Source organism: Equus asinus, chromosome 17, assembly GCF_041296235.1.
Source record: "Equus asinus isolate D_3611 breed Donkey chromosome 17, EquAss-T2T_v2, whole genome shotgun sequence".
In the NCBI taxonomy this organism is placed as follows: Eukaryota; Metazoa; Chordata; class Mammalia; order Perissodactyla; family Equidae; genus Equus; species Equus asinus.
Genome location: NC_091806.1, coordinates 25,818,645 through 25,839,520, shown reverse-complemented (window position 1 = coordinate 25,839,520; position 20,876 = coordinate 25,818,645). Strand labels below are relative to the sequence as shown.

The following is a 20,876-nucleotide window of genomic DNA, read 5'->3' as shown; positions in this document are numbered from 1 at the left end:
ATGTGTTGTGTATATTTTACCACAATAAAAAAAATCATCAGGGTCACCCTGTGGCACAGCAGTTAAGTTCGCAAGTTCCACTTTGGCAGCTTGGGATTCGCCAGTTCAGATCCCAGGTGCGGACATGGCACCACTTGGCAAAAGCCATGCTGTGGTAGGCGTCCCACGTATAAAGTAGAGGAAGACGGGCATGCATGCTAGCTCAGGACCAGTCTTCCTCAGCGAAAAGAGGAGGATTGGCAGTAGTTAGCTCAGGGGTAAACTTCCTCAAAAAAAAAAAATTATCAACAGGAATAAAAAATCTACACAGAACCAGAACATTTAAAGATATCATACACAAGGTACCAATTGGTAAAAAGTTACAGCAATCCTTAGTATTATGATCAATGTATAAAGACTCAAAACAAACAATTGTTAGATTCTCTAAAGTATATAAAGCAATCTAAAGAAAAGCTATTTTGAAGACTATACATATATACCATGCTATATTGTATGTTAATGTTATGTTATTTTATGCTATGTCATGTTATTCTGTGTGCTTTCTGTATTTCAATATGCATTTAAACAGCTCTAATACAAAATATTGGAGAAAATTATTTCTATTATGCTTATTCTGATAATATTCTATAAAATGGAGAAAATACATGTGCTATCTTATTCCAGGAGATCTTAGCATAAAACGTTTGGGATCAAATGACAAAGCCTGCTTCTTAAGAAAGATACATGATTCATTCTAACTAAGCCTATTTTTCCCTATTCACAAGCAGTGAAGAGTTTTTGTAAATGTTACCTGGGTTTTCTATTTCCTCTTTGATCACTTGTTTCAAACCCAAACTTCTGAAATTCTATCTTTGGTCCTGGAAGACGACAATTTAGTTTGATGAAAAGTCAGGATTGTTGCCACATCCATCCATGTGTGACTGCAGAGAAAGATCAGGGCACACACAGTCACTACAGCTGAAAATGCTTTCTTACACACAGATATGTCTCTCTATGTGCGTACGAAGCATGAACATCTTCAAATTTCATAAATATTTTACAGTTTGGATTATAGAATTATTTGGAGCTGGCTTTAAGAATATACAGTTCAGGGGCCAGCCCAGTGGTGTAGTGCTTAAGTTCATGCACTCTCCTTGGGCGGCCCAGTGTTCTCAGGTTCGAATCCTGGGTGCAGACCTAGCACTACTTGTGAAGCCATGCTATGCTGGCAGCCCACAGGAAATAGAGGAAGATTGGCACAGATGTCAGCTCAGCAACAATCTTCCTCAAGCAAAAAGAGGAAGATTGGCAACAGGTGTTAGCTCAGGGCCAATCTTCCTCTCACATAAAAAAAGAACATATGGTTGATGTGACTGATAAATCATAAAATTTGAAAGCTTTCACTGAGAATATATTTCGAGAATCAAATTTAAAACCTAATTAATATCTTTGATCAAATTAATTGAACAAATCTTTAATAGTGTTTTTATTCAATAATGCAGAGATCTGGATAATCAAAGAAATGCGCTTTTTTTAGATATGCTTTAATGCATTTATATGCCAGTTTTAATGTGGTTCATGTCTAGTAAGGGAATAGCTTTTGACAGTAGCATTAATACCCAAGAATAAATCTTCTCCCAGGAAACAGAAGTTGTGACTGGGCATTTCATCAACAATGAACAACAAATCTCTTCACCAAGTTGTTAAAAACATTTATCCCTAAGGCTGATTGTTCAAAATCAAATTCACTGAGGAATCATGCTCTGGAGAACTAAGACCTTCCACGTGATCCTTTCAGTACATTCCTCATTTTCAGAGGCTTCTCTTGGGCAATCACTTTAGAGGGATTAAGTGAAAAAATATCAATCTAACAGCAAAAAGCAAGTCACTTATTAGAAGCAAAGACATAAGTTTGCTTGAACAAGAATCCCTTATTTTCAATTAACCAGTGCAGGTTTTAATTCTTGAATCCAAGAGGGCACTAGAACAAAGTAAAAAGCTTAGTTCTTTGTATATGGAGGCCATATTTAATGAGAATGGCACCAGATTATTGCTAATCAATTTACTAAAAGTTTCAGTTCAACTCAGACAAGATAATATCCATGTACAAAATCCCAACTCAGGAGTTTTGCAGAAAAGAAAACAATCTTTCTCAAAAAGAACATAGAAAAAAGTAACTAGGATGTATAATTTGAAAGAGACTATTATAAAATAATATAAAAAATAAAAGATAAATCCAGAAATATTTGACACTTGATATTCAGATGTCTTTTATTAACAATGTCAGGTCCTTAAATCTGAATCTCTCTACACATGCTCTAAAAAACATGCTATCTCTTTATTGAGCTTTATTTATTTATTTATTCTGAGGAAGATTAGCTCTGAGCTAACTGTTACCAACCCTCCTCTTTTTGCTGAGGAAGACTGGCCGCAAGCTAACATCCATGACCATCTTCCTCTGAGATTTATTGATATAGACATTTTCCTGTCTCTTTACCGATATTTCCATTTGATTCATGCATGGTTTTCTTGACTTTTGCCATATATTCTGTTACTTCTTGAGGATCTTTAAGAGAGTAGTGTTAAAGTTTGTGTCTAGTTCTCAGGTCTTTTTATGGACAATTTCTATTGATTTTTTTTCATTTGAATGAGCCATACTTTTCTGTTTCTTTATATGCTTCATGGTTTTGTGTTGAAAACTCAACATTTGAATCTAACAATGTGGTAACTCTGGAAATCAGATTCTCTCCCCCCTTCCCCAGGTTTGCTGATTTTTTGTTTTCTTTTTGATTTAGTTGCTGTTAATATTTTATTTTGTTTTTTATTGTTGTAGGCTGTCTCTGTGCCAAGCATCAGCCTAAGGTGTACACTTAAGGTCTCCCCAGGTCTTTTCTGAGCCTGGTCCTTCCCTTGGGCATGCATGTGACTTTCCAATTTCTCTAGTATATATGGTTGCTTTTGAATGTCCTATTCTTTGATATCTGGCTCCTAAAATGGAAAGGGGGCAAAATGAAGGAGGGAGAAGTCATCACCTCCTTTTAAACGTCCTGGAATCACTTCAGCCAGAGAGGGAGGAGCTTTTAACAATGGAAAGAGGTACAATAACAATGGCCACCACCTCTTTGTCTGCACTTCTGTGATCAGAAACAGCACTCAGTGATCAGAGCACAGATCCTGATATCTGGAGAGTAGGATTATTTTTGCCTACCCTTGCTCCCACAAGCTGCGTCCATGCTGCTCCAGGAACACATGTGCAGCTGCCTGCCACAGGGCTGAGGAGGGGGGCATGGGGAGTTATTACTGTACCGAGAGCTGAAATTGACTCAAATTAACTGCAATTTACCATCCAAGCCTCTGCGTTGAGGTTATAAGTCTTTAATAGATTCCAGAGTTCCAAAATAGTTACATCTGACAGATTCTGCCAGTGACATTTTCGTCCAGGTAGGGAGACAGATTTCTGGTGCTTCCTATGCCACCATCTTCCCAGATTCCTTTGCTCTGGGTTGCTTTTCAGAATGAAGAAAAGGTTCTGGACGTAGATAGTAGTGATAGTTGCAGAACTTTGTAAGCACACTAAAAACAACTGAATTACACACTTTAAAATGTTCAATTTTATGATATGTGAATGATATCTCAATAAATAAAATACTTCTTTTTAAATAGCTCCATTCTCTTCACCCATCCTTTGTACTGTTATCATCATACAAAGTACGTCTTTATATAAGGGCATTCATATAGATTTTGACTTGTTCACATTTTTGTCTTTAAAATAAGATAATAAATGAATTAAAAGCAAATACATCTATATTTAAATTATTTTTTATGTTTCCCTATCTACTTATTTTTACCAATGCTATTTATTTCTTCATGCAGATTCAAGATACTATCTAGTGATGTTTCATCTCAGCCTGAAGGACTCCCTATAGTGTATGTTATAAGGCAAGTCTACTAGTAATTATTTTGCTCACTTTTTGTTTATCTGGGAATATTTTTATCTTCATTTTTGAATGGTGGTTTTGCAGGGTATATAATTCTGCACTTACAGTGCTTTGTTTTGTTTTCCTCAGCACCTTGAATACATTATATAACTGTCTTCAAGGCTTCATGGTTTTTTCTGGGATATTGGTTATGACTCTTTTTGAGGAGAATGTGTAGGTAATGAGTTTCTTATTCTTGCTATTTTCAAGGTTCTCTCTTTTTCTTTTGCCTTCACAATTTGATTATGATGTGTTTGGTGTATATCTCTTTAAGTTTATCCCAGTTGGCCTTTATTGAGCTTCTTGGATATGTAGATAAATATTTTTCATCAAATTTTGAATGTGTAATCATTATTTTTCCAAATATTCTTTTTACTCATAAGTGTCTCCTCTTATTCTTGGACTTTCATATGTGTATATTGATGTGCTTGGGGTTGCCCCACAGGTCTCTGAGAGTCTGTTCATTTTTCTACATTCATTTTTCTTTCTGTCCCTCAAACTGGATAATCTCAATGACTTATCTTCAATGTCATCAATTGTTTCTTCTATTTTTTCAAATGTACTGTTGCACCACTTTAGTGAATTTTTTATTGCAATTATTGTACTTTCCACTCTAGAATTTCATTTTGTTATTTTTTATAATTTTCATCTGTTTACTGATATAAATCATTTAGTTCTTGAGGCATTGTTCTTTAGTTTTTTCCTCTAGCTCTTTTAGTTATTTGAATATTTCTTAAAAATAAAGTCTTTGTCTAGTAAGTCCACCATCTAGGATGCCATGCGGACAGTATGTATTGACTGTTTTATTTTTTTCCTTTGTATGAGCCAAACATTGCTGTTTCTTTGCAGGTCTTACTTTTTTTGATGAAAACTGGAAATTTAAGTAATATAACATGGCAACTCTGGAAATCATATTTACCTTACCACAACCACTCAGAATTTCTTGTGGTTCCTGTTTGTTATCATTGGAACTTGTTCTTTCATTGTTGTTCCTGAAATAATTTTAACATCTGCATTATTTGTCATGAGTTTCCCCTGAAGTCTTTACTCTCTTAGCTTACTGGTGAGCTAATTATTGAATGGAGATTTCCTTAAATATGTTACACTAATTGGTCTCCCAGTCATTGTGAGGGGTTATGTGTGTGTATCAGGGCATGCCTTCAATGCTCTAGCAAGCAGTTTACAACTATACTTTACCCTTTACTTCCTTTGTATGGAGCCTCAAGGTTACTTGGCATTGAAAGATTAGAGCTTTTGCAGGTAATTCCTTGGAATACTTCCAGACTTGGGCATGCACATGGCCTTCTAGATTCTCAGGAATATATTGGAGCATTTCAAATTCACCTCTGGATATATCATTCCACAGATTTTTCTATTAAGTTTTTTGGTCAGCTTCCTGTTTGTCTTATTCATTATTGTCACCTTGGGCAACTGGGATGTTAAATGATTTCCACTGAAATGCCTCAGAGAAAATATTCTCACAGCATAAGCTCTGAGTCAGATTAGATAAAGACAAGCCCTGCAGATATGGGATAGAGGGCACTTAAGGATAATTAAAATAATTCTCTAGGAGTGAAGTTTGGAGGAGTTCTAAATCTGTTGAGCCTCCTCCAATGCATGTCAGACTGCTGGTTTTCATGTGTATCATGATTTCAAAGATGATATGGTCCTGGGGAGATGGTTGTATAATAGGGCAAGGTAAAATGCCACAAAACTCACTGTTGTTACCAGGATTTAGTTTGTTTTTTTATTTTAATAAATAATCCCTGCATTGTTGAAAGCCTTTTACTAACTTCCAGATCTCCAAATAAGTTTATTTTGATGATTTTTACCAGTATTTTCATTGTTTTTATCAAGGAATGAGTCTTCATGGGCCGTTATTCTACACTTCAGGAAGTGCCTCCCTTGACTTTTCAGATTTTGAAAGCAACATATACTATATTGGATATACAGCTCTGTTTACGGAATTACCTAAAAAAACTCAAATTTTGTGTGAGTTCAGGGCAAGAGAAGACTATACAGAAGCTCATGGTTATACTAAAAGTTATCATGACAAATGGTATTTATAACCATGAAGATGAATCATACTGGACATTTTTTATGTCAGTAAGTGATATAATATGGGTATCTGGCAAGCATCCATAGGATACTCACAGTGCAGATACTTAGGATTTTTACTGACTCAATATAGTCTTCTTTTGGCAAAAATTCTCCCTTTGACAAAGCAATTCAAGGCTTGATAACAGGCTTTGACGCAAACAAAATTTGACCATGGAATTCCAAGAGACAATGAAAACAAAAATCTCCATTGTTAAGCAGGTACTATTTTAACCAACAAATTATAAAAATATGTATGTATAACTGTCTCTTATGTTAATGTACAAATTATATATATATATTTCCAGTCCCAAACAGGTGCAGAAGGCACAAGTAGTTTGCTTGAGCATGGACAGAAATTCCCATATTAGCCAGTCTGGCACATAAGGAGCTTAAAAGTTACCAACCCATCCTAACAACAAGTAAAACACTGAACAAAGTGAAAAATCAACAGCTTTTCTAAGACCACCATTCTATGAGATGACCTTTACACTATCAAAACCAGACAAAGATATTATAAGAAAAGAAAACTACAGACCAGTATTGCTCATGAACACAGATGCAAAAATCCTCAATGAAATATTAGCAAGTCAAATCCAGCAATGTACTAAAAGAATTATATATCATGTCCATGTGGGATTTATCCCAGGTATGCAAGGCTGGTTTGACATTTGAAATGAATTACTTTAATATATCACACCAATAGGCTAGTGAATAAAAATCATACGATCATATCAATTGATATATAAAAAGCATCTGACAACATTCAACACCTATTCATGGTAAAAAATGTTTGGGAAAATAGCAATAGAGGGGAACTTCTTCAATTTGGTAAAAATTATACAAAATACCCTAGAGCTAATATCATATTTAATGTGAAAAGATAAAAGGTTACCTGCTAAGATCAGAGACAAAGATGTTCCTTTCCACCACTGCTTTTCAAAATTGCACTGCAAATCATGGCTAATGCAATAAGACAGGAAAAGGAAAAAATATATACACACGTGAGAAGGGAGAAATAAAACTGTCTCTGTTCACAGTTGGCATGATCGTCTATGTAGAAAATACAATAGAACTGATTTAACAAAACTCCTGGAACTCTTAAGAGATTATAGCCAGGTTGGCTGATACAAGGTTTACATACAAAAGTCAATCAGATTCTTACATACCCGCAATGACCAAATGAAATTTGAAATTAAATGCACATTGTCATTTACATTAGCATCCCCCCAAAATGAAATACTTAGGTACAAATTTAACAAAATATATCCAAGACTTTTATGGGGAAAACTACAAAACTCTAATGAAAGATATGAAAGAGTATCTCAGTAAATGTGAAATATTCCATGTTCATGAATGGGAAGTCTCAGTATTGTCAAGATGTCAGTTCTTCCCAACTTGACCAATAGATTCAGTGAAATCCCAATCAAAATTCTAGCAAGTTGTTTTGTGACTATCAACAAAATTCTTCTAAAGTTTAGGAGAAGGAAAAGACTCAGGATAGTCAACTCCACATTGAAGGAAAACAAAATTGGAGGACTGATATCATTTGACTTCAAAATTTATTATAAAGCTACAGTAAAGAAGGCAATGTGGTCATGATGAAAAAATTCACAAATAGATCCATGGAACAGAACAGAGTGCCCAGAAATAGGCTCATATAAATATAGTCAACTGATCTTTGACAAAAAAGCAAAGACAATACAATGGAGAAAAGAAAAGCTTTTCAAAAAAAGGTGCTGAACAACTGGACACACACCTGCAAAAAGTAAATCTAGACATAGACCTTACAGTCTTCACAAAAATTAACTTAAAATGGATCATAAACCTGAATGTAAAATACAAGACGATAAAACTCCTAAAAGATAACATAGGAGAAAATCTAGATGATCTTGAGTATGCTGACTTTTCAGTTACAACACCAAAGGTGGGATTCATCAAAGAAAATATTGATAAACTGGACTTAATTAAAATTAAAACCTTGTCCTTTGTGAAAATTAATACAAGAGAGTGAGAAGACAAGCAAGAAACTGTGAGAAATATGTGCAAAAGATATATCTAATAAGGGACTATTATCCAAAATATACTAAGAACACTTAAAACTCAAGTTTCAATAAGAAAACAAACAAGCTTAATAAGAAATAAGGAAAAGCCTTAACAAACACCATTCCAAAGAAGATATACAGGTAACAAGTAAGTATATGAAAAGATGTTCAACATCATATGTCATTAGGGAATTGCCAAGTAAACTAATAATGAGATACTGCTACACACCTATTAGAATGGTCAAAACACAAAACACTGACGACACCAAATGTAGGCAAGAATGTAGAGCAAAAAGAACTCTTCATTCACTGCTGATAAGAATGCAAAATGGTGAAACCACATTGGAAGACATTTTGGCAGTTTCCTACAGAACTAAACATACTCTAACCATATGATCCTGCAACCGTGTTCTTTAGTATTTATCCAAAGAATTTGAAAACTTACCTGCACAGTCTTACATGGATGTTTATTGCAAGCTTATTCATAATTGCCAAAACATGCTATAATTGCCAAAGCAACCAAGATGTCCTTCAATAGAAGAATGGATAATAAACTACGGTATAGCCAGGTAATATTATTCAAAACTAAAGAGAAATGAACTATCAAATCATGAAAAGACATGGAATAAACTTACATGCATATTACTTAGTGAAAGAAGCCAATATGAAAAGACTGCATTCTGTATGATTCCAACTACATGACATTTTGGAAAAGGCAAAACTATGAAGACAGTAAAAAGATGAGTATATGTTATGGGTTAATGGGGGGGGGAAGGAATGAACAAGCAGAGAAGAGAGGATTTTAGGGCCGTGAAACTAGTCTGTGTGATAGTACAATGGTGGATTCATGTCAGTGTACATTTGTTCAAGTCTATGGAGAGTATAACATCAAGAGTGAATTCTAGTGCAAACTATGGATTTTAGGTGATGATGTTTTGATGTAGATCCACCAAATGTAACAAATGTACCATTATGTTGTAGGATGTCAATAATGTAGGAGTTCATGCATATTTGGGAGCAGGGGTTATATGAGAATTGTGTATATTCCACTCAATTTTTCTGCAAAATTAAAACATCCTAAAAAATAAAGATTTTTTAAAGATTAAAATGATAATCTATTTTTAAATTTCCTTATTAACTGCTCCTTTTGCTCCATCATTTCTCTCCTATTCACACCTAGAGCCTCATAAGAGGTCTCCTAATACAGTTAGATTTTTTTTTAAGGCAAAATAATCACTTGTATGGATGGGGTTACACAGTGCACTGACGTTATGGAAAATATTATTATAGCACACAATCCTACAAGCACAGTCCTGAGACGAAGCAGTGATAGGAAATATCCTAAGTAGGCATTATTTCAGGAGGTGTATCTGGTTGTGAACCTTGCAAAGAAGAAATGACCTGAGGCATAGATCTACCACATTCATAGCTTGGCCAGCTTGGCCAAAACTTAGAAAGAAAAAGATTGGAAGTTTGATGACAAAAAAGTATGAGAGGTAACAAGCACTGAATGGACCTCTTAGAATGAGCATGATGTGTAAAGATATTTTTTCCATATAAATGCCCACCAGACATCAAGGAGAAGACTCTTGATGAGCTAGGTGACAAGATGACCCATCTGTGGTTATCAGTCAAGTTCTTTCCAACCACTCACTGCTTGCTAAATGGATCCATGTAATAACTGGTCCTAATAGCATTCTAATATTATGCATGGGCTTGATAACGTGGATTTGTCCTCAGCAAAGTTTTCCTGGAAACCTCCACAGCATAATGCTCAACATAACATCAATAAAAGCCATTTCAGAGAACACAATAAACCACCAGTCAGGTAGGTGATGTCAGGTTTATTACATCAGACGCAGTTAGTCATGAAAGAGGTAGTGATTTGTCTTCACAGGAATGGACACATTCTGTTTATAGCACTCCTGTACATGGATTTTCAAAATTCTTTTTATTCATTGCCCTTAGATCCCATCCAGTGTTGCCTTTAACCAAGGAGCCCATATCACAGCAAAGCAATGGGTTCGTAGTCATGAACTTCAGCCCCCGAAATTTCTTCTAAGTATTAGCCAAACAGCTTTCTCATTACTCCGAGTGAAAGTAAATTTTGAAAGTTCTCTTGCTTTACACTTTGGAGAAGAAAAAACTCTTTCTTCTAAAATATCATTTCAGTATAAACTGAGAAATATAAAGTTACCATGAAGTTAGTTTATTTTGCCTAGTAATAGGACAACTATCTGTGCCTTTCATTCATTGTCCAGAATTTCTCTGTTAGATTTGTTCTAACCTCAAAGGACAATTTATTCTACTGTTTTCAATGCTTTTGCATAAATAAAAGAAAAATATCCCTAGAGAATTCATTTAATTCACTGTCATCCATTGTTAGAATTTACTGCTTGTTTGTTGCTCTAGAATTAGTAGCAAACATGTTCAGTGTGGGTGACACATTCTTCTTCTACCAAAGGTTAACTTTTTACACCAGAGTTTTTCCATAGCGTTTTTCATCTCCAAATTTCTCAAGGTGTATATTAAAGGATTCAACATGGGCGTGATAACTGTACAAACCACAGTTATGGATTTATCAATGGGAAGGTTGGAAACAGGTCTAACATACATGAAAATACAGGGAACAAAAAAGAGGACAACAATGGTGATGTGGGAACTGCAGGTAGACAGGGCTTTGCTCCTCCCTTCCTGACTGTAAGCTTTAAGGGCATTCAGGATGACTCCATAGGAGATTAGTAGAAGAATAAATATGACCATACAGATTGCTCCATCATTGGCAACCACAGTGAGACCTACAAAGTAGATGTCAGTGCAGGCAAGTTCCAATAATGTGTACATGTCACACATGAAATGATCAATGACATTGGGGCCACAAAAGGGAAGGCTGCACACAAGGAGAAGTTGAACCATAGAGTGCACAAAACCTCCACCCCAGCCACCACCACCAGCAGGATACAAGCCTGTTGATTCATGATGGTCAAGCAGTGCAGTGGTTTACAGATAGCCACATAGCGATCATAGGCCATTGCCACCAGAATGAAGACCTCAGCACCAGTAAACAAGTGCTCTAGAAAGAGCTGTCCCATGCAAGCTTGGAAGGAAATTGTCTTTTTATCACAGAGTAAGTCTATAATCAATTTGGGTGAAATGACAGTGGAATAAACTGCATCCATGAGTGATAGATAGGTAAGGAAGTAGTACATTGGGAAGCCCATAGAGGGGCTGGCAAGAACAGTCACCACAAGGAGCAGTTTACCCACCATTGTCACAAGGTAGATGAGTAAAAACATGACAAATAATGCTTTTTGCCCCTCGGGATCCTGAGTGAGACCCAGGAGGACAAATTCTGTTACATTGTTACTATTTCCCATTTGCTCTTCTCTAAGGCCTGTTTCAGGGATTAGTGCTCAGAAGAATGGGACCTGAAATGAAATTGTGAATGTGACTATGAGTACATCCATTATGTTACAGGCACATCTTCATCATTATGTCTTCTACAGCGGTTTACACACAATAAACATTTAGTAAATATCTGCCAAGTTCTTCTACCAAAGAGCCCATCACATCTTCCTCTGACAATTCTACTTCTCCTCAGATGATTTTGTTGGGGCTACAAGTAAGAGGTTCTATCTCAAAGTCATAGTGAATCTTCTGTAGAGAAGAGTAAGCAAAGGCCCAACAGTCAGTCTCACATTTAAATTGTGTCAGTTCTTGGTGCACAAGTCAGCAATGATGAACAGGGAAAGGGTTCCTGTTCTCCAGAAACTTACTCTCTGGTGGTGGTGATAAACTCTAAATAAACTGGCATGGAGTCAGACCATTAAGTTGATGGTATTTGTAGTGAGTACCTTTACAAATGATCTATAAATTACCAAAATAATGTCCCTTCTGGAATAACTCACTTAATACTATGATATTCCACTATTAGATGCTCAATCCTTCGTGTCTTGAAAGACTTTCAGTCTTCATGAATCTCTCATTAAATTTAAAGAAACTAGACTTTGAACTGTATCAAATAGCTACAAAATTATTTAGCGTATTGTTCCCTGTAGCAACTACTTGGACTGACCCTCTGTCAGCTTTTTAACAAGTTGCAATTCTCTCCATTTAATCTTTGCCTATCCCTCAAACCTTAACACACATGACACTATATAAATTTTTAGCAAATATATATATATTTTTTTCTTGAGGAAGATTAGCCCTGAACTAACATCTGCCACCAATCTTTCTCTTTTTCCTCAGGAAGACTGGCCCTGAGCTAACATCTGTGCCCATCTTCCTCTACTTTACATATTGGATGCCTGCCACAGCATGGCTTGACAAGCAGAGTGTAAGTCCACACCTGGGATCTGAACCAGCAAACCCTGGGCAACCAAAGAGGAACGTGTGAAATTAACTGCTGTGCCACCAGGCTGGCCCCAAATATTTTTGAACTGAAATGGCTCATGACTATCACCAACTATTACATTAGCAGCTAGTATATTTTTTCAAAACTCTTGGGGTGAGAAAGGTAGTGAGGGAGGAGAAATAGACGCTGAAAAGAGAGGTAGAGGACAAGGGGACATAGTTTTATTTATAATACTTAGGCACTGAGAGAACTCAAAAAGACAACTTCACTGCTCAGATTAGAAAAGGCGGCATACTCAAGGGAAAAGTTCAAGTTCAGTGTAAAAAGGTATGAGTCAGAGTCATTTTCAAAATGTAATTATAAGTCTGCTCAGTTTGCTCATTGGAAAACCAAGGGGTTGAACTAGACCTTCTCAAATCCTTTCCAGTCCAACTTTCTATGATACTGTTAGTGCAGCTCCACCTTATTCTGTTCTGCTGATGATATTTTTTCTTTCTTGATATTTTTATAATTAAATAAAACTTTCCAACATATCACCATCACTTGAGAAAAGATAGCCAGTGGTTATAGGATTTGACAATTATAGAGAGCAAATAATGACTATAAGTTTCTCACTCAGTGCGTGCCTATTTAAGATCCAGAACATACTTGTAGAGAGAACACAGCACAGTAGTGAGTAACGTGGACTCTAGAGCTGCACTGTCTGTGTTGGAATCCTAGCTTTGCCACCTACTATCTAGGTGACCTTGTGCAACTTATTAAGCTTCTCTGTGCCTCAGGTTCATCATGTTTTAGAATCAAGATACCAATAATGCCTACTTCTTAGGGTTGTTGTTTTATTACAAGTACAGTGCCTAGAACATGGTAGGAGCCTGACACCTGATAAAGGCTCAATGAAAGACACCTATTATTAATGTTCTTAAGTGCTTCGCTGTGAACATTGCATCAGAACAAGACATCTGGATGTTTTTCAATTTGGTAAGAATTGTAAACATTGTCCAGGATAAAAAGAATATTATATCTATAATTCATGAATCCCAATAGAAGCATAAGATAAAATGGTATGTCTTATTATCTATGAGCAATAACATTTACCTACTCATGTAGGTATTTTAACTAGATGTATTTTAACTAGAAGCAAGCAGAATACCAGGAAAAAAGTAGAAAGTGAAAGAAAAGAAAGATAAAATCAGGAAGGAAAAGTTAGATTTAAGAATATTAATACTAGTAAATAAGAATATTAATGTGATAATTAAGTGAAGCTAGAGGCTCTACATCTGATGGTTAGGACAAAATTAAACAAGAGAGAACTGTATAACTACATTCAGATTATTCACTGCTCAAAAACATTACACAATTACTAAACCTCAAATCTAGACAAGTTGATTCGATTCACATGGATTTGGTGGGGGGAGGGCATGTGCAGGAAAGTCTGAGCTTTCTGTAGGAGCCCACTGTGAGGAACATTCCACAGACTTGCTCACATCACTGTTCCCACTCAATTCAGAAGTTCTGTCATTGCTGAAGCTATAGATTGATAAAGGTGCGCCTGTTGAAGAACATAAGGGAAGAAGGTCATCTACATACAATTAATTTTTTTCACTCCTGACTCTCTGCAGAATCTAGTGCACTTACTCTTAGTAATAATCAATATTGGATTTCACCAGGATGAATCTTCTATTAGCCAGGTAAATTATTTATATGTGAAAAATAGGTATATAAACTATTCTCCAGTGTAAGTCGTGAAAGATTTGATACTATAAAAAACAAAAGATAGTATTACTAGGCTTTCAGATTAGACCACTAAGCTAACACTTCTCTATTTTAAAACTGTCATTTAACATAGTTTCTTAAGAATATGGTCTTTTACAAAGCAAACTAAAATCCTATGGGTAGAAAAAGATCAAAGCTGTTTATAATTACAGTTTTATGCCTCTCTAAGTGACACTAAGCAAGGTACTTCCCCGAGTATGGGATTCTTAATGAATATGTACAAACATGGTTGCAGTGACTCTTTTAAAAAATTCCCACATAAATGCCATTATCAAGCCCTCAGAACAAAATAGCCATTCATTCCTCTATATTCTATCACATTTGATATATGATTTTTAATTCTCTACTTTAAATGTCTAAAAGTAATTATAAATATTAAAATATTACATAACATATAACAGCCCATGAACCAAGATTATAAATCCATTAGTGTACTTGTAATGCATTACATATTTATTTATTTATTTATTGGCAAAATGGACAATGAACATCTGTCAGGCTGACATACCAAAAACAAATACATTTTGTATACTTTGGTTTATTTCCATGTTTTGCTAGCTTACTTTACTCAACTCAGACTTCTTCCCAAGAAAATATATGAAATTGAAGAATTAGTTATATTTAAATATATCTGAATTTAAATATATGACTTTTCAATGAGTAGCCCTTTTCGCCTGTTACAAGAACTCACCTCTTTGCTTTTTCCCTTGTTCTTTAAAACCAGTGCTTCCTTCCTTCACATGAGGTAACTCTAGATATTTTATGTATCTATGTGTGACCATAGAACACATAATAATATATGGTTGATAAGTGGATCTGGAAATAGTTTCAAGTGGCCACACTTTCCAGATTTCCACACAGGCTCCCCATCACCTTGATCCTTTTGATAAATGTAGAAGTATTCATTGTAGATGCCTAGAATATAAAGACACTTAAATACAACATAAATATTTACTGTGCAAATATAATTGAACATACTCACCTGCTGGGAAAATTTCTTCAATGAAAAACAAAGCTGATCTTTTCTCATGACTATGTAAATCTGGCCTAATTAGTGGAAATTAACTTCGCCAAGCTTATTATTTGCCAAAACAACCCCCCCACCCAAATTTTAAAACACTGAAATTGGTCGTTTGAATGTATGTATTTTCAGTAAATTAAAGTGAGACTACCACAAAGTACTTTACTTGGAGGATTTAGGATGACATTCACATCTCTGACGATTAATATATCCCTGTGCCTAATAAGACAAATATTGGGATTTAACTTCCTAGAATAGCCAATGAGTAAGCATTCCCACAGATAAGAGTAGAACGTTTTAGCCTTTCAATCATTCAAATAGCTTATCCCTAAGGTCACTTCCTCCTTAATTAAAAGCATGTCTTTACTTTTCTCCAACATCATCTCAGAAAATTGGGAACTTCCCTAAATTCCTACAAGTGATGAGGGACATCTATAAAAAGGAAAATATAACAAAGAAACATCTAAAGGAATAGATACCAGTTGAAAACAGACTTCAACCTGGAAATCTCTTGGGCCGTTCTATCACGAAAATCATTCTTCCATTTATTTCTGTAGACATAGCCTATGGTTTTTACATCATATTGTTTTAAATGAAAGATAATATAATATCATTATAGATTAGTTTATTAGAAAATTTGGAACAAACTCAAATAAAGTAACCTCATCTGGACAAGTTTCTCTCCTAGAAAATCCCCTAGAGAAAAAAGATTTGGTTCTTGCCAAGAAAGAGTAACAAACACCCAAATATGTGAAACATCAGTAATTTTAAAAGAAAAAACTGTTAAAGTAGATAATGAATTATGACCTTAATATTAGGAAATATCTAAGTAAGGCAAAATATATTTCAGCCAAAATGAAAGGTAGATCAGTTTTAGGTTTCCTTATCCATACATCGCCATCAAAAGAGGTCCTTACTCTAGCTGATAGAGCCTTTGCTCAAGAAGAGCTGAGGCTCAGAGGCAGAAAACCTTGAGACTAGGAATGGAAGTTGATGTTCCAATTCTTCAAAAGACAGTTAATCACAGACCTGTAGTTCTGGGTGGGATGTTGTTGATCAAGGCCTGAATCAATATCAGGTGGAACCATGATGACTTTTAGTCCATTAATTAAGTCCATTAATTTTAGTCCAGTATCAGTTGAGTAACTGTTTCTATAAGAAGGTCTTATGTTTCAACAAGAGCCCTCCTGTACATCAAAATCTATGAGATCTTCCATTGTTATTTGTTGTAATATGACTTGCTATGGGCTCCACTGAGCATGTTCATCTCCACATATCTTCAGCTTAATATTGCATTTTCTAGGTCGTAAGGGTCTTAGGTAAAGAGCCATTAAATACCTATATGAACCACCTCAAGATCTTTATTATGTGCTAAGCCACACCAAAAGTTGGAAGTTTTCAGCTTAGCTAATAAACAGAGGATAACCTGAAATGTTATATGGATTATTTCTATGATTTAAAGAATACATCGAAACACTGGTCCTCTCTTATCAGTGAATAGCAAAAAATATAGATGTTGCCCTTAATTTAGGAGAACTATCTGATATGATCAAGGTTACTGTGAACTAAATTATGACTCAGAGCTGGAGAACCAATATATACATAGGCATAGTTCTCTATGTCCCTTCCAGCTGAATGCAAAGAACTACTAATGCTTTCTGCATAACTGAATGAAGTGAAAGAATTTGCTAGATAGATGATGTCTACAGCAGCCCAGAAGCTGAATTTATGTCTCCGATGAGATTAACACACTGAAAATATTAACTAGTATAGACATTGCCTCAAAATAGGTAATTATCCACAGTAATTCTCTATAAGCCACATCCGTTGCCAAACTAGAAAATTAAATGGAGAGATAATATTTGTCATCTGGAAAAGGAAGAACAGCTTGTTTTGCACCAAATCTCTCAATAAGCAAAGTTGGAAGAACTAGAAAAATATAAAATGCATGTGTTTAAAAGCATTAGAGATCTAAAACGGAATCAAGGCCTTATGGGGCCAATATTTTAAATAGAAGAGAAACCAAGAGCTAAACACTTCACTTCCTAGTTTTTTGGGTTTTTTTTTTTTGCTAAAGATATGGGCTAAAATTCTAAAAATGACAAATGAAAGGCTGAAAAGTTAAGTAGAACTTCCTACAGATGCTTTACCCTGGGGGACAACAAATGGGATTCGAGGTCTATCAAGAAGAGGCTTTTGTAAACAACCAGGCTCTCATTTGAGACCACAAAGGGCTTCACCCCTGGAGTCTGGGTAAATAGAACATACAACAGCTCTTAGAGAAACTCAAGCCATCTTGAATCATCTAATCTCTTGATCAGATTAGGCTATCTAGGATTTTTTCCCCCAACTTAACTGACAGCTGTAAACAAAATGAAATCCTCTCTTAACAAAGAAAACATCATAAAATCCTTGAATTATCTCTCCATGTTTTAAAATATAAAATCTGGCACAAAAACAAAAATAGCAAAGCACAGGAAAATACAAGGCCTAATTGAAAAGCAATAGTAGTAGAAACAGGTATAGATGATCCAGACTATAAAAAAACAAGCATTTTAAAATGTGTAGTATGTTCAAATAATTAAAGAACAAGATGGGTAATAAATTGAATCAAAGAAATTTGAAAACTAAAGTAACTGAAATTAAGAAGTCAATCATTGGGTTTAACAGCAAATTAGACACATATGAATAGAGAATTTGTAAATGGGAAATAAGACTGGAAGAGAATACACAAACAGAAGCAGAGAGAGATAAAAAGATGGACAATGCAGAAAATAACACAAAATACATTTAAAAGGCACAGTGCATAGCTCCAACATACATTTAATTTAATTATAATTCCAGAAAGATAAAAGAAAGAGACTAGGGTAGGCAAAATATTTGAGGAGATATGGCTGAAATTTTCCAAAATTATTGAAAGACATTAAGTTGTATATTCATAGGGAGTTACAAATTTCATGAAGAATAAAATTTTAAGAGGATAAATTTTCAAATAAGATAAATAGAAAAGGTATAGCATAAAAGCAAAAGACAAAGAGAAAACTTAAGGGCATATTGCATTCAAGGAATCAACAATAATACCAAAAACCAATTTCTTAAAAGGAATGAAAGCAAGGAGTTAGAGGAATAACATCTTCAAAGCGCCAAATGAAAACGAACTCAATGGTATGAGCCTTACAAGATGAACATCTTAAATGAGGATAAAAGGTGAAAATAAAACAATGGAATAAACTGCATGAACTCTAACTGAAAAAAATGCATTCTTTCTATACTAATATCAGAAAAAAGTAGACTACAAGGCAGGAAGCACTTCCATATTTAAAAGTTTTACAACAGCAAAAGGTCAATATAGCAATCATATATAACAATTATAAGCTAGTATGCACCTACAAACATAGTTTCATAACATATTTTTTAAAAATTTCAGATTGAACTGAAAGGAATAAGAGATAAATCAGTAATAATAGAGAGAGAGATTAGCACAAGTCTCAGTAATTGCAAGAACATACACACACCAAAAATTCATAAAGATATAAAAAACTTAAGACAACATCATTAACAAATTTAATCTATCTACATAAGAAAACAATGCATCCAACAACTGCACAATACATACTCTTTCCAAGAGCACATGGAACATTTTTCAAAATTGATTATATGCTGGGCCATAAAGCAATTATCAAAAAATTTCAAAAAGAATTATAATCATAAGGTATGTCTCTGAACATGAGCAAAATAAGCTAGAAAATCAAAACCTAAAACTAACTAGAAAATTCCTGTGAGTTTGAAAATTAAACAGTGTATTTTTAAGTAACTCATGGGTAAAGTAAATCACAATAGAAATTATTTTGAGTTCAAAAGTAATGAATTAAAACATATCACAGCTTGTGAGAGTCAGCTAAAATCTTATTTGCATGTATGAAAAAATGATGAATCTTGAAAAATTAATGCCCTAAACCTATTTTCAAGCAGTTATTAACATGGCAGAAAAGTGAAACAAAAATAAGCAGAGGAATGGAACGAATAAAAATAAAAGCAACTGTATGAATAAATCTGCGTATTTTGGCAGCAATCACCAAAAGCAGGCAATTGCTGCACTGCATTCTCACTTCAACATGGTCTTGAAGGATTGTAGTGAAGGAAAATCCTCCCAGTAAGCAGTAGTTTGAGCAGTATATATAGTTTTCCACTTCACATGGAAGGAGAAATGGCCTGAGTTATGGTCCCGCACTGACTCATGGACAGTCACTACAGATTTGATGCACTGTTGAGGGAAAGGAAAATAAATGGAAGAATGGACATAAAGCAGTTCGGAGGAGTGGTATGTAGATGGATCCCCTAGAATGGACACCAAATGCGACAAAGTTTGTTTCTTATATAAGTACCTAACAGAGATAATCCACTGCAGAGAAGGGTCTCAAAAGTCTGGTTGACAAGAGGACCTGTCTTGTGCATATCACTCAGCCTTTTCCCCAGTCACTTTTGTGGTGACTATGGCAGAGATGAATGCTCTATGTACGCTCAGTGAACAACATGATCTATCTTTCACCAGTCTTTATCTGGCTATTACTACTGCTGAATATCAAAAATTCTATCAGTAAAGTCCATCACTTACTTTCTTATAGGGCACAATTCTCTAGGGAAACTAGCCAACAACTTGTGGCAGTTTACTTCATTGAAACCCCTCAATCTAGAGGAGACAGCATCTTGGCATCATATATTCTAGGTAAATATTTGTCCCTTCTACTTGCAGTGCTTCCTTCTGCCTTATTATTCATGGATCAGAATCTTGTGTCCATTGACATGGTATTCCACTCATTGTCATCTCTAACCAGGAGACACATTTTATGGTAAATCAAATAAAACAAATTGCTCACCACCATAGATTTCACTGGTGTAACAATATTGCCCATCACCTAGAAGCAACTAGTTGACTAGAACATGGGAATGGCCTACTGAAAGCTGACTTATGGTGCCACTTGAGAGACCCTACTCTGAAAGTTTAGAATAGTCTCCTATATGTTTAGCATACAGTATGTGTTCAGTAATATTTAGTCATCTTATATTTTATGTCATGCATATTCATGAGAGAATATCCCCATGCTAATAAACTTTCCCCATGTAGCCTTATATTTTGCCCTTCTCTGTTTCAATATCTAAGAGATCCATTCCATATATGTTACTCCAGCTATTACCAGTACACATTACCCAGATTCTGCATTTTTTTAATCAAATAAACTATTTCCTTCTAAAACACAACTGTGTTTCCTCCTTAGGCTCTACTGATGCTTGAATATAATTATTGATCTGGAGGCAATGAGGGACTGCTCTGGGAAAGGGCATGAGATCTTTGATGAGGAGGCTTTCTGTAACTTATGTGAACCTTGATGAAGCTAATCTTGAGGAGGGTGACTACTAACAACACTCTCAGTAACAGGAGCAATAAATTCTTCTTCCCTAAAGGGAGAGCAGAGTAGTACATCACCATATACACCACAGTCCACCCCTTTTGCTGCTTGAGTCCATTTTTTCATATACGTTATGGATACAGGTCCTCTGGGATTCTCTTTCTGGGGGAAAATTAGAAGAGAATGGTTAGAGGGATAAACTATGTCCATTGCCACTGCAGC

General features: G+C 35.1%; 1 pseudogene; it reads right to left on the bottom strand.

The window, feature by feature from the left end:
* Positions 1-10,487: 10,487 nt before the first annotated feature.
* Positions 10,488-11,475, bottom strand: LOC106836423 (olfactory receptor 4A16-like; annotated as a pseudogene).
* Positions 11,476-20,876: the final 9,401 nt, after the last annotated feature.